The sequence below is a fragment of the Miscanthus floridulus genome, chromosome 3 (assembly GCF_019320115.1).
Source record: "Miscanthus floridulus cultivar M001 chromosome 3, ASM1932011v1, whole genome shotgun sequence".
NCBI lineage: Eukaryota > Viridiplantae > Streptophyta > Magnoliopsida > Poales > Poaceae > Miscanthus > Miscanthus floridulus.
The window spans coordinates 74,125,647-74,141,059 of record NC_089582.1 but is presented as its reverse complement, the minus strand read 5'-3'; the positions used below and the strand labels follow the sequence as shown (position 1 = coordinate 74,141,059).

Here is a 15,413-nt window from a genome sequence, read left to right as displayed (position 1 = left end):
TAGGAGAAGGTGAAAGGACCCCTCCACAATCACCTCGATCAAAAGCCTTGCTGCAACACTTTGAACGCAAAGTGAGGCTCCATGCTGAACACCTTGATGAGGATGTTCGTGTCACCAATGAGCGCCTTGGTCAATTGGAGACGGCTCAGATTGAGACCAACACCAAGTTGGCTTCCTTGGAAGGCACTCTTGGTTCTGTTAATACATCTCTTGTAGGTGTCTTGGAGCGATTGGAGAGGATGGAACAGAATCGCTGTGATGGTTTCGAACGACGCAATCACAACAACAACACCATGGGCAGTGCTGCTGGTCATGATGAAGAAGAATATGCAGCGGACACTGAGCTTGATGAGGAGCTGAATGGTCATCGACGCATCGAACAACATCGCCGCCGCCATGAGACAGGTCCTCGCCGACCACGGCAAGAGGTACGTGCCGATGACTCATTTGGCAAGATTAAATTCACCATACCTGCTTTTGATGGGAGGTATAATCCTGATATGTACCTTAGTTGGGAATTAGCTGTTGATCAGAAATTTACTTGCCATGATTTCCCTGAGGACAAACGTGTTAGGGCTGCAACTAGTGAGTTTACTGACTTTGCCTCTGTTTGGTGGTCTGAATACCATCGTAAGAACCCAAATAACACACCAACTTGGGATGCTTTGAAACGGGTCATGCGGGCCAGATTTGTTCCTTCTTATTATGCCCGTGATCTTTTACATAAGTTGCAACAATTGAGGCAAGGATCCAAATCTGTAGAAGAGTACTATCAAGAGCTACAAATGGGTATGCTTCGTTGCGGGCTAGAGGAAAATGAGGATGGTGACATAGCTAGATTTATGGGTGGGCTGAACCGGGAGATTCAGGACATTCTAGCTTATAAGGAATATAATTCTGTCAATCGTTTATTTCACCTTGCTTGTAAAGCTGAACGAGAAGTGCAGGGACGACGAGCTAGCATGAGGGCTAACATTCCTGCAGGTCGTGCTAGCCCAGTGGACACCCTCCAATGCTGCTGCACCGTCAACGCGTGCACCCCCACAATCTTCCTCGACCATCAAGCCACGCTCCTCTACAACAAATTCATGTACCATGCCCAAGTGAACCAACTAGAGGAGCAACAGGCTACATCTGCCAAGAGTTCATCCTCGGTGGTATCCACGGGGAGAACAAGGGATATTCAGTGCCTACGCTGCAAAGGATATGGCCACATACGCAAGGACTGCCCAAGCACACGTGTGATGATTGTGCGAGCTGATGGTGGGTATTCCTCTGCTAGTGATTTTGATGAAGAAACATATGCTTTGCTTGCTGCTAACAATGTAGCGGAAGGAGATGATTTCCAACAAGACGAAGAGCACATTAGGGGCTGAAGCTGCTGAGCACTATGAGAGCCTCATGGTGCAGCGGGTGCTAAGTGCCTAAATGGAGAGGGCTGAACAAAATCAGCGCCACACTTTGTTTCAAACCAAGTGTGTGATCAAGGAACGCTCTTGCCGTGTGATCATAGATGGAGGAAGCTGCAACAACTTGGCAAGTGCTGAAATGGTGGAGAAGCTTTCATTGAGCACAAAACCACACCCGCAGCCTTACTACATTCAGTGGCTTAACAGCAGCGGCAAGGTGAAGGTAACCCAATTGGTAAGGGTAGAGTTTGCCATTGGTTCTTATCATGATTCCATTGACTGCGATGTTGTGCCTATGCAAGCATGCTCTATGTTGTTAGGTAGACCATGGCAGTTTGATAAAGATTCCTTGCACTCTGGTAAAACAAATCAATACTCTTTTGTGCATAATGACAAGAAGATTGTGTTGCACCCCATGTCCCCTGAGTCTATTCTAAGAGATGAACTTGCTAGATCTAGCAAACTTAAGAATCAGGCTGTTGCTAGTGAAAATCAGATTGTCGCTAATGAACTTAAGAAACATAAGAAGAAGTCTAGCAAATCTGTTCATCATAATAAAAATGAGATCAAGCTGAAAGGCTCTTGTTACTTTGCCACCAAATCTGATTTGGATGAGATTGATGCTAGTACTACTGTTTGCTATGCTTTGGTTTGCAAAGAAACTTTATTTTCACTCGAAGATACATCTATTTCTTTGCCTCCTGCTGTCACTAATCTTTTGCAGGAGTATGCCGATGTTTTTCCAAAGGAGGTACCACCGGGGCTGCCACCAATTCGAGGGATTGAACACCAGATTGACCTCATCCCTGGGGCTTCCTTGCCTAATCGTGCGCCGTATAGGACCAACCCGGATGAGACAAAAGAGATTCAGAGACAAGTACAAGAATTGCTCAACAAAGGTTATGTGCGTGAGTCTCTTAGCCCTTGTGCCGTTCCCGTGCTTTTAGTTCCTAAGAAGGATGGATCATGGCGCATGTGTGTTGATTGTAGAGCGATAAACAACATCACAATCAGATATCGTCATCCTATTCCAAGGTTAGATGATATGCTTGATGAATTGAGTGGCTCAATTGTGTTCTCTAAAATTGATTTGCGTAGTGGTTACCACCAGATTCGTATGAAGCTAGGAGATGAATGGAAAACAGCGTTTAAAACTAAGTTTGGTTTATATGAATGGCTTGTCATGCCCTTTGGATTGACTAATGCACCCAGCACTTTCATGAGATTAATGAACGAGGTTTTACGCTCTTTTATTGGCAGATTTGTAGTGGTATACTTTGATGACATCTTGATATATAGTAGATCATTAGAGGAACATCTTGATCATTTGCGTGCCGTTTTCAATGCTCTTACGGGATGCACACTTGTTTGGCAATCTTGAGAAGTGCACCTTTTGCACAGATCGAGTCTCTTTTCTTGGATATGTTGTGACACCGCAGGGAATCGAAGTTGATCAAGCCAAGGTTGAGGCCATACACAGCTGGCCTGTTCCCTGCACGGTCACACAAGTGCGGAGTTTTCTAGGACTTGCTGGTTTCTACCGTCGATTTGTGAAGGACTTCAGCACCATTGCAGCCCCGCTGCATGAACTCACCAAGAAGGGTGCAACCTTCACTTGGGCTGCAGCCCAACAGGATGCTTTCAACACGCTCAAAGATAAGTTAACTCATGCACCTTTACTCCAACTTCCTGATTTCAACAAAACCTTTGAGCTTGAATGTGATGCTAGTGGAATTGGGTTGGGTGGTGTGCTGTTACAAGAGGGGAAAACCTGTGGCGTATTTCAGTGAAAAGTTGAGTGGCCCTAGTTTGAACTATTCTACTTATGATAAGGAATTGCTTGCTCTAGTTCGGACTTTGGAAACATGGCAGCATTATTTGTGGCCCAAAGAGTTTGTCATACATTCTGATCATGAATCATTGAAACACATCCGTAGTCAAGCAAAACTGAACCGTAGACATGCCAAGTGGGTTGAATTCATCGAGTCCTTTCCTTATGTCATCAAACACAAAAAGGGGAAGGAAAATATAATTGCTGATGCTTTGTCTAGACGTTACACCATGCTTTCACAACTTGACTTTAAAATCTTTGGTTTGGAAACTATTAAGGAACAATATGCACATGACAATGATTTCAAAGATGTATTGCTGAATTGCCAAGAGGGGAAAACATGGAACAGATTCGTCCTCACCGACGGGTTTGTCTTTAGAGCTAACAAGCTATGCATTCCAAGCTAGCTCCGTGCGTTTGTTATTGTTGCAGGAAGCGCATGGAGGAGGACTCATGGGACATTTTGGTGTGAAAAAGACAGAGGACATCCTTGCTGGTCATTTCTTTTGGCCCAAGATGAGGAGAGACGTGGAGAGGTTCGTTGCTCGCTGCACAACATGCCAGAAAGCTAAGTCACAGCCTTAATCCTCATGGTTTATACATGCCTCTTCCTGTTCCAAGTGCACCATGGGAAGATATTTCAATGGACTTTGTTTTAGGACTGCCTAGAACAAAGAAGGGGAGGGATAGTGTGTTTGTTGTTGTGGACAGATTTTCTAAAATGGCACATTTCATACCATGTCATAAGAGCGATGATGCTACACATGTTGCTGATTTGTTCTTTCGTGAGATTGTTCGATTGCACGGTGTGCCTAACACCATTGTTTCTGATCGGGATGCAAAATTTCTTAGTCATTTTTGGAGAACTTTGTGGGCTAAGCTAGGGACTAAGCTTTTATTTTCCACTACTTGTCATCCCCAAACTGATGGACAAACTGAGGTTGTCAATAGAACCTTATCTACATTGCTTAGGGCTGTTTTGAAAAAGAACATAAAAATGTGGGAAGAGTGCTTGCCTCATGTTGAGTTTGCTTATAATCGTTCACAGCATTCTACCACTAAGAATAGCCCTTTTGAGATAGTTTATGGGTTTGTGCCACTGTGCTCCTATTGATTTGTTACCTCTTTCGACCTCGGAGCGAGTGAACTTTGATGCTAAACAACGTGCTGAACTGATCTTAAAATTGCATGAAACCACTAAAGAGAAAATAGAGTGCATGAATGCAAAGTATAAACTAGCTGGTAGCAAAGGGAAGAAACATGTCATTTTTGAACCTGGTGATCTAGTTTGGCTCCATTTGAGAAAAGATAGGTTCCCTGATTTGCGAAAGTCTAAGTTGCTGCCTAGAGCCGATGGTCCTTTTAAAGTGTTAGAAAGGATTAATGATAATGCGTACAAACTTGAGCTACCTGCAGCTTTTGGGGTTAGCCCCACATTTAACATTGCAGATTTGAAGCCATATTTGGGAGAAGAGGATGAACTAGAGTCGAGGACGACTCAAATGCAAGAAGGGGAGGATGATGAGGACATCCCTTCCATTGATACAACCACACCTGCTGCACAACAAGGTCCGATGACAAGAGCTCGAGCACAACAACTTAATTATCAGGTAAAGTCGTTCCTCGCTGTTCATACAAACTCGTCTCAGAATTGGATGCTACTAAATCATGGTGATGATTGTCTTATTCTTAGGAATGTTGGTCAAGACCCCATTGCCTCATGTTTAGACCCCATGATGAGGATGGAGCAGCCGAACAAGTGGGAATCATCATTAATGGGGCGCTCAGCTCATCTCGAGACAGCAGGAAACACTCCATCAAAAGTACCATAACTCCTTGATACGAGATCCAATGAAGCTGGTTTTTGACTTGTTGGAAAGAGCGCGTCGTCCTCTTTCACATGGGTCCAACCCCACTATCAGAATCTACCGAATCTGTGCGCAGCAAGCCAAAGGACGCACAGACCTACAGCCCATTGAGGGACGCCCAGATTAGGGTTTCCCACTCCCCCTTGTGCTCTCCTCCTTATAAATAGAGCCAGCAGCCATCAGAATGAGGTTGGGTTTTGTTTAGATGCAAGATAGCTGCTGCTTCTTCCTTGTAAACGCGTGTGTCGACTAGACCACCCGATTTGCTTGTTTCAAGACCCCAACTTGTGATTCAGATTCAGCCTTTGGCTTAAATCCGTGAGTTATTTGCTTGTTCATCTTGTTCTTGCTTGTTCTCGGTTGCTTGCAGGTTCATTGGTGTTCTTGGCACGGCAAGAACATCACAATCGGAGCCGGTGTACCTGTTGCTAAGGCGCAGCAACCTTGTGGTCGTTGTAGTCGGACAGCCAACGTCGAATCCACCCCAAATCGAGTTTATCCACACTCACCAAAAGATCAGGAACAACCCCTTAGTCCCATCATGTGGTAATCAGAGCAAGGTTCTTTGGTGAGTGATTTACCGTTCATTACTTTACCTATAGTCCAGAAATATAAAAATAGGATAGAACTGAAATTCCAAACACAAGTTTGAGCCTTGCTGATCTGCTTAGTTCTTTGCTTGTTGAGTTTGTGGTTTACATCGTGGTGTCAAGTGCTGGTTCTTAGGTTCTAATCCTTTAGAGTTTCGAGTTCTTGTCACGTTTCAGTCACCACACAATCCGTTGTTGCCTTTCCCCCCCACTTCAGCCGCTGCAATCTCCACCAATACCACCACAACCAGCAGCAAAAGCACCGCTGTTTTTCTCGACCTTTTCGCTGAAACCCTCACCACCATCACCTTCAGCCGTGCCTACACAAACACTACCTTATGCACCTGTCGTTTTGGTGCAAATCTGAGTACACTCAGTTCTGAAAATAAGAGAGTTCAAATTGCATATTTGTACTACTTGTTGCAATCCTTATCCCTAGTAAAAGAAAGTCTATGCTACTTGCTGCATTCTTGTTATAATCATATTGCAAAAGTTCAGTTTGTGCTACTTGTCGAAAAGAAAAGAAAAGAAAAGAAAAGAAAAGAAAGAAAAGAAAATAGAAAAGAAAAAGAAAGGAAAAGGAGGAAAGAAAGAAAGAAAGAAAAAAAAAAGAAGGGTTAAGTTGATGCTATTTACTCTCATCATTTCCATTGTTTGCTACTGTCCTGGTGACAACATTTGTGTCTAGGCTCGCGTCTCTAGCACGGGTTAGCCTAGGACCAGCACGGATACTATCTTTGAACACTTATTCAACTTGCATTGACTAACGTGGTTCCAGCTGTACCTTGATTTTTTTAAGCCACCTACAGCTCCACAAATTATCTACAACGTCACAGGGTTCTACTTGCTACTACTTGTGTTGTTCTTGTCGTCGCCAACACCATCTGCATAGCAAGGTAAGGACTTGTAAGAACTCGGTTGCACATGCTGAGAGAATGAAAATTGTTGCCACCTAATTCAGTTAGTTGGTAGGACATATTTTCTTGTGATTCCCTTGCTACATACTAACCATGGCAGGAGAAGGTGAAAGGACCCCTCCACAATCACCTCGATCAAAAGCCTTGCTGCAACACTTTGAACGCAAAGTGAGGCTCCATGCTGAACACCTTGATGAGGATGTTCGTGTCACCAATGAGCGCCTTGGTCAATTGGAGACGGCTCAGATTGAGACCAACACCAAGTTGGCTTCCTTGGAAGGCACTCTTGGTTCTGTTAATACATCTCTTGTAGGTGTCTTGGAGCGATTGGAGAGGATGGAACAGAATCGCTGTGATGGTTTCGAACGACGCAATCACAACAACAACAACACCATGGGCAGTGCTGCTGGTCATGATGAAGAAGAATATGCAGCGGACACTGAGCTTGATGAGGAGCTGAATGGTCATCGACGCATCGAACAACATCGCCGCCGCCATGAGACAGGTCCTCGCCGACCACGGCAAGAGGTACGTGCCGATGACTCATTTGGCAAGATTAAATTCACCATACCTGCTTTTGATGGGAGGTATAATCCTGATATGTACCTTAGTTGGGAATTAGCTGTTGATCAGAAATTTACTTGCCATGATTTCCCTGAGGACAAACGTGTTAGGGCTGCAACTAGTGAGTTTACTGACTTTGCCTCTGTTTGGTGGTCTGAATACCATCGTAAGAACCCAAATAACACACCAACTTGGGATGCTTTGAAACGGGTCATGCGGGCCAGATTTGTTCCTTCTTATTATGCCCGTGATCTTTTACATAAGTTGCAACAATTGAGGCAAGGATCCAAATCTGTAGAAGAGTACTATCAAGAGCTACAAATGGGTATGCTTCGTTGCAGGGCTAGAGGAAAATGAGGATGGTGCCATAGCTAGATTTATGGGTGGGCTGAACCGGGAGATTCAGGACTATTCTAGCTTATAAGGAATATAATTCTGTCAATCGTTTATTTCACCTTGCTTGTAAAGCTGAACGAGAAGTGCAGGGACGACGAGCTAGCATGAGGGCTAACATTCCTGCAGGTCGTGCTAGCCCATGGACACCCTCCAATGCTGCTGCACCGTCAACGCGTGCACCCCCACAATCTTCCTCGACCATCAAGCCACGCTCCTCTACAACAAATTCAGTACCATGCCCAAGTGAACCAACTAGAGGAGCAACAGCTACATCTGCCAAGAGTTCATCCTCGGTGGTATCCACGGGGAGAACAAGGGATATTCAGTGCCTACGCTGCAAAGGATATGGCCACATACGCAAGGACTGCCCAAGCACACGTGTGATGATTGTGCGAGCTGATGGTGGGTATTCCTCTGCTAGTGATTTTGATGAAGAAACATATGCTTTGCTTGCTGCTAACAATGTAGCGGAAGGAGATGATTTCCAACAAGACGAAGAGCACATTAGGGCTGAAGCTGCTGAGCACTATGAGAGCCTCATGGTGCAGCGGGTGCTAAGTGCCTAAATGGAGAGGGCTGAACAAAATCAGCGCCACACTTTGTTTCAAACCAAGTGTGTGATCAAGGAACGCTCTTGCCGTGTGATCATAGATGGAGGAAGCTGCAACAACTTGGCAAGTGCTGAAATGGTGGAGAAGCTTTCATTGAGCACAAAACCACACCCGCAGCCTTACTACATTCAGTGGCTTAACAGCAGCGGCAAGGTGAAGGTAACCCAATTGGTAAGGGTAGAGTTTGCCATTGGTTCTTATCATGATTCCATTGACTGCGATGTTGTGCCTATGCAAGCATGCTCTATGTTGTTAGGTAGACCATGGCAGTTTGATAAAGATTCCTTGCACTCTGGTAAAACAAATCAATACTCTTTTGTGCATAATGACAAGAAGATTGTGTTGCACCCCATGTCCCCTGAGTCTATTCTAAGAGATGAACTTGCTAGATCTAGCAAACTTAAGAATCAGGCTGTTGCTAGTGAAAATCAGATTGTCGCTAATGAACTTAAGAAACATAAGAAGAAGTCTAGCAAATCTGTTCATCATAATAAAAATGAGATCAAGCTGAAAGGCTCTTGTTACTTTGCCACCAAATCTGATTTGGATGAGATTGATGCTAGTACTACTGTTTGCTATGCTTTGGTTTGCAAAGAAACTTTATTTTCAATAGAACCTTATCTACATTGCTTAGGGCTGTTTTGAAAAAGAACATAAAAATGTGGGAAGAGTGCTTGCCTCATGTTGAGTTTGCTTATAATCGTTCACAGCATTCTACCACTAAGAAAAGCCCTTTTGAGATAGTTTATGGGTTTGTGCCATGTGCTCCTATTGATTTGTTACCTCTTTCGACCTCGGAGCGAGTGAACTTTGATGCTAAACAACGTGCTGAACTGATCTTAAAATTGCATGAAACCACTAAAGAGAAAATAGAGTGCATGAATGCAAAGTATAAACTAGCTGGTAGCAAAGGGAAGAAACATGTCATTTTTGAACCTGGTGATCTAGTTTGGCTCCATTTGAGAAAAGATAGGTTCCCTGATTTGCGAAAGTCTAAGTTGCTGCCTAGAGCCGATGGTCCTTTTAAAGTGTTAGAAAGGATTAATGATAATGCGTACAAACTTGAGCTACCTGCAGCTTTTGGGGTTAGCCCCACATTTAACATTGCAGATTTGAAGCCATATTTGGGAGAAGAGGATGAACTAGAGTCGAGGACGACTCAAATGCAAGAAGGGGAGGATGATGAGGACATCCATTCCATTGATACAACCACACCTGCTGCACAACAAGGTCCGATGACGAGCTCGAGCACGACAACTTAATTATCAGGTAAAGTCGTTCCTCGCTGTTCATACAAACTCGTCTCAGAATTGGATGCTACTAAATCATGGTGATGATTGTCTTATTCTTAGGAATGTTGGTCAAGACTCCATTGCCTCATGTTTAGACCCCATGATGAGGATGGAGCAGCCAAACAAGTGGGAATCATCATTAATGGGGCGCGCAGCTCATCTCGAGACAGCAGGGGACACTCCATCAAAAGTACCATAACTCCTTGATACGAGATCCAATGGAGCTGGTTTTTGACTTATTGGAAAGAGCGCGTCGTCCTCTTTCACATGGGTCCAACCCCACTATCAGAATCTACCGAAGTTGTGTGCAGCAAGCCAAAGAACGCAGAGACCTACAGCTTGGGCCTGGGCCTTGTACTAACTACAACCCTTTGAGGGACGCCCAGATTAGGGTTTCCCACTCCCCCTTGTGCTCTCCTCCTTATAAATAGAGCCAGCAGCCATCAGAATGAGGGTGGGTTTTGTTTAGATGCAAGATAGCTGCTGCTTCTTCCTTGTAAACGCGTGTGTCGGCTAGACCACCCGATTTGCTTGTTTCAAGACCCCAACTTGTGATTCCGATTCAGCCTTTGGCTTAAATCCGTGAGTTATTTGCTTGTTCATCTTGTTCTTGCTTGTTCTCGGTTGCTTGCAGGTTCTTGGTGTTCTTGGCACGGCAAGAACATCACAATCGGAGCCGGTGTACCTGTTGCTAAGGCGCAGCAACCTTGTGGTCGTTGTAGTCGGACAGCCAACGTCGAATCCACCCCAAATCGAGTTTATCCACACTCACCAAAAGATCAGGAACAACCCCTAGTCCCTTCAGTGTTGGTGTCGGTTAGGTGACGTGGGTCTTGTGGAATCTCACTTCATTCCGTTCGGAGACAGTGTTAGTGTGGATGCAAGATGGGTGCATGGTTTGCGCTAGATGTACCATAGGCTTACAAATTGTTTTGGACACACCCGTTGGAACTCCTAGGTGACGTGGGTCATGTGGAATCTCGCTTCTTTCCATTTGGAGACAGTGTTGGTGTCGGCTAGGAGACGTGGGTCATGTGGAATCTCACTTCATTCCATTTGGAGACAGTGTTAGTGTCGGTGCAAGATGGGTGCATGGTTTATGCTAGATGTACCATAGACTTACAAATCGTTTGGACGCACCCGATGGAAGTCCTAGGTGATGTGGGTCATGTGGAATCTCACTTCTTTCCATTTGGAGACCGTGTTGGTGTCGGTGCAAGATAAGTGCAAGGTTTGCGCTAGATGTACCATAGGCTTATAAATCGTTTTGCACGCGCTCAATGGTACCACTAGGTGACGAGGCTCAAGTGGAAGCTCATTTCGGACTTTTGGATATAGTGCTAATCTCAACGCAAGATAGGTGCACGGTTTGCGTGGAACGTACCATTGGCTCCGAAATCGTTTTGAACGCACCCGATGGAACTCCTAGGTGATGTGGGTCATGTGGAATCTCACTTCTTTTCGTTTGGAGACAGTGTTAATGTCGGTGCAAGATAGGTGCATGGTTTGCACTAGACGTACCATAGGCTCAACTGGAAGCTCGTTTCGGCCTTCGGACATGGTGCTAATCTTGACACAAGAAAGGTGCACGGTTTGCGTCAAACGTACCATTGGATCAGAAATCATTTTGGACGCACCCGACGGAACTCCTAGGTGACGTGGGTCATGTGCAATCTCACTTCATTCCATTTGGAGACAGTGTTAGTGTTGGGGCAAGATCGGTGCATGGTTTGCGCTATATGTACCATAGGCTTACAAATCGTTTTGGACGCAACCGATGGAACTCCTAGGTGACGTGGGTCATGTGGAATATCGCTTCTTTCTGTTTGGAGACAGTGTTGGTGTCAGTTAGGTGACGTGGGTATAGCAGATCATTTGATGAACACCTTGATCATATCCGTCAAGTTCTTGCTGTTTTGAGAGCTGACAAATTGTATGGAAACATTGCTAAATGCACATTTTGCACAGACCGTGTTGTTTTTCTTGGATTTGTTGTTTCTGCAGATGGAATTCAAGTTGATGAAGAAAAGGTTAAAGCAATAAAGGATTGGCCTACACCTACAAATGTGAGTCAAGTTCGAAGTTTTCATGGTCTTGCAGGTTTTTACAGGCGTTTTGTTAAAGATTTCAGCACCATCGCTGCACCCCTCAACAATTTGACAAAGAAGGATGTTCCATTGAAGTGGGGTGATGAACAAGACCAAGCCTTCAATGAGCTGAAAACAAAGCTTTGTGAAGCACCGCTGCTACAACTTCCTGATTTTGGTAAGACATTTGAGATCGAATGTGATGCAAGTGGTATTGGCATAGGAGGTGTACTACTTCAAGAAGGTAAACCTGTTGCCTACTTTTCTGAAAAGTTGAATGGTCCACACCTGAATTATTCTATCTATGATAAAGAGCTTTATGCCTTAGTTCGAGTTTTGGAAGTTTGGCAACATTATTTGTTACCTAAAGAATTTGTCATCCATTCTGATCATGAAGCTTTGAAATATCTAAAAAGTCAAGGCAAACTGAACCGTAGACATGCTAAATGGATTGAGTTCATTGAAACATTTCCCTATGTTGTAAAACATAAGCGTGGAAAAGATAACATTGTTGCCGATGCCTTATCACGGAGATGTGGTTTGGTTACACAATTAGATACAAAAGTGCTTGGTTTGGAATCCATTAAAACACTCTATGCAGCTGATTCTGATTTTAAAGAACCTTTCTCTCATTGCATTGCTGGAAAAGGCTGGGACAAGTATTATGTGCATGATGGTTTTTTATTTCGGACTAACAAACTATGCATTCCAGCCTACTCGATTCATCAAGTTCTTTTGCAGGAAGCACATGCTGGTGGCTTAGCTGGTCATTTTGGTGTCAAAAAGACATTGGACATGCTCTCCGATCATTTCTTTTGGCCACATATGCGACGTGATGTCCAGCGCCATGTTGCACGCTGCATAATCTGCTTGAAAGCTAAGTCCCGCCTTAATCCCCATGGTCTTTATACTCCATTACCAGTTCCGAATGTACCTTGGGAAGATATATCCATGGATTTTATTTTGGGGTTACCTCGGTCTCAGAGGGGGAGGGATTCTATCTTTGTTGTTGTTGACCGATTCTCTAAAATGGCACATTTTATTCCATGTCATAAGAACGACGATGCTTCACACGTTGCTGATTTGTTTTTCAAGGAGACCATTCGTTTACATGGAGTACCAAGGACTATTGTTTCAGATCGGGATACAAAATTTCTAAGCTATTTTTGGAAGACGTTATGGGATAAACTTGGTACAAAGTTGTTATTTTCCACCACTTGTCATCCGCAAACCGATGGGCAAACTGAAGTTGTCAACCGTACCTTGTCCACCATGTTGCGTGCTGTGTTGAAAAAGAATTTGAAGCAGTGGGAAGACTGCCTTCCACATGTTGAATTTGCTTATAACAGGGCAGTCCATTCCACAACAAACTTTTGTCCATTTGAAATTGTTTATGGGTTTAAACCGCATACTCCCATGGATCTTTTGCCTTTACCATTACAGGAACAAGTTAACTTGGATGCAGCAAAGAGATCAGATTTTCTCAAGAAGCTACATGATGAGACAAGAAGGAATATCAAGAAGAAATCAGCACAATATGCAAAGCAAGCGAACAAAGGTAAGAAGAAGGTTATATTCTAGCCCAGAGACCTCGTGTGGTTGCATCTACGCAAGGATCGATTTCCCCAATAGCGCAAGAGTAAGTTATCTCCTAGGGGTGATGGTCTGTTCAAGGTTTTACACAAGATAAATGATAATGCTTACAAAATTGAGCTGCCACCTGAATATTCCAATGTGAGTACAACATTCAATGTCAAAGACTTGCTTCCATTTGTTGGTGAGCCTGAGTCGAGGATGACTCCTTCTCAAGAGGGGGAGGCTAATGAGTACATTCCTAGCATTCACTCATCTTCAAATGAAACTCCACTTGATAAAGCTGGTCCAATTACAAGAAGTAGAGCTAAACAATTGGAGAAGGAAATTCATTCTCAGGTGAACGCTAACCTTATGTTTAATAATCAGTTTATGTTGAATGAGCCTATGTGATGAGGACATCCCTTCCATGGATACAACCACACCTGCTGCACAACAAGGTCCGATGACAAGAGCTCGAGCACGACAACTTAATTATCAGGTAAAGTCGTTCCTCGCTGTTCATACAAACTCGTCTCAGAATTGGATGCTACTAAATCATGGTGATGATTGTCTTATTCTTAGGAATGATGGTCAAGACTCCATTGCCTCATGTTTAGACCCCATGATGAGGATGGAGCAGCCGAACAAGTGGGAATCATCATTAATGGGGCGCGCAGCTCATCTCAAGACAGCAGGGGACACTCCATCAAAAGTACCATAACTCCTTGATACGAGATCCAATGAAGCTGGTTTTTGACTTGTTGGAAAGAGCGCGTCGTCCTCTTTCACATGGGTCCAACCCCACTATCAGAATCTACCGAAGCTGTGCGCAGCAAGCCAAAGGACGCAGAGACCTACAGCTTGGGCTTGGGCTTGGGCCTTGTACTGACTACAGCCCTTTGAGGGACGCCCAGATTAGGGTTTCCCACTCCCCCTTGTGCTCTCCTCCTTATAAATAGAGCCAGCAGCCATCAGAATGAGGGTGGGTTTTGTTTAGATGCAAGATAGCTGCTGCTTCTTCCTTGTAAACGCGTGTGTCGGCTAGACCACCCGATTTGCTTGTTTCAAGACCCCAACTTGTGATTCAGATTCAGCCTTTGGCTTAAATCCGTGAGTTATTTGCTTGTTCATCTTGTTCTTGCTTGTTCTCGGTTGCTTGCAGGTTCTTGGTGTTCTTGGCACGGCAAGAACATCACAATCGGAGCCGGTGTACCTGTTGCTAAGGCACAGCAACCTTGTGGTCGTTGTAGTCGGACAGCCAACGTCGAATCCACCCCAAATCGAGTTTATCCACACTCACCAAAAGATCAGGAACAACCCCTTGTCCCATCACTATGCTTGTGAGTTCTTGTTCCAATGTCCTTAGGAATGATGGAGTGTATGAACCAGCATGGGATGAAGATGGATTCAAGCCTCTGGACATTTGAACCAAGAAGCCTATGGTGTGCAAGAATAAAATGGTGGTTCATCACCTTTGCATGGAAATGCAACCAGAAGCTAGATGACTGATACATGGTACGAATTCCAAGCATCACCGCGAACAGAATACAAGGAGTTAGACGGTGTTCTATATGTGGATGGAAGCGTCTTCAAGTCTACTTTCCAGCCCATCAAATGGCTCATTATTTGGACTTCCCAATAAAGAGTTATGCTCATTTTAGTAACTGCTATCAGAAGCTGAAAGACGCGCGAACCAGCCACAAAATCCACTGGTGCAAGCGCATGCTGCCATTTACTCCAAGCTGAACATCCCTATCCCTATATATATATATCTTGTACTAGACAATGAAAGGTCAGATCTTGATTAGCTGAATTCAGAATACACAAACTCGTGGAGTTTTGTTTATGCGTGAGTCTTGAGATGCTTGCAACACTTGTTCTTTTGATTCCTAAGGGAGTTGTAGAATGCCGAACTGCGGTTCACCTAGTTCGTGCCTTCACGTCTATAGGGCGTGATTGCGTGGGCTGTTTCGTCGGTACATGGAAGGGTGATTGTCTCGGTAGTTCGTCGCGTGGATAGCCTCGTGGTGGACTGCCCCTTCACCAGGTCACGCAGCGACAAGTTATCAAGTTTGTGGATCCTATGAGAAGATCGAGCCACAAAACTTGCTACACGCGTTGCATAGGCGTGTGCACATCACACTAGGTGACGAGGCTCAAGTGGAAGCTCGTTTCGGCCTTTCAGATATAGTGCAAATCTTGACGCAAGATAGGAGCATGGTTTGCGTGGAACGTACCATTGGCATAGAAATCATTTTGGACGCACCCGATGG

At 44.4% G+C, this 15,413-nt stretch overlaps 1 pseudogene; it reads left to right on the top strand.

Moving 5' to 3' along the window:
• Positions 1 to 6,620: 6,620 nt before the first annotated feature.
• Positions 6,621 to 13,146, top strand: LOC136543893 (uncharacterized; annotated as a pseudogene).
• The last annotated feature ends 2,267 nt before the right edge of the window (positions 13,147 to 15,413 follow it).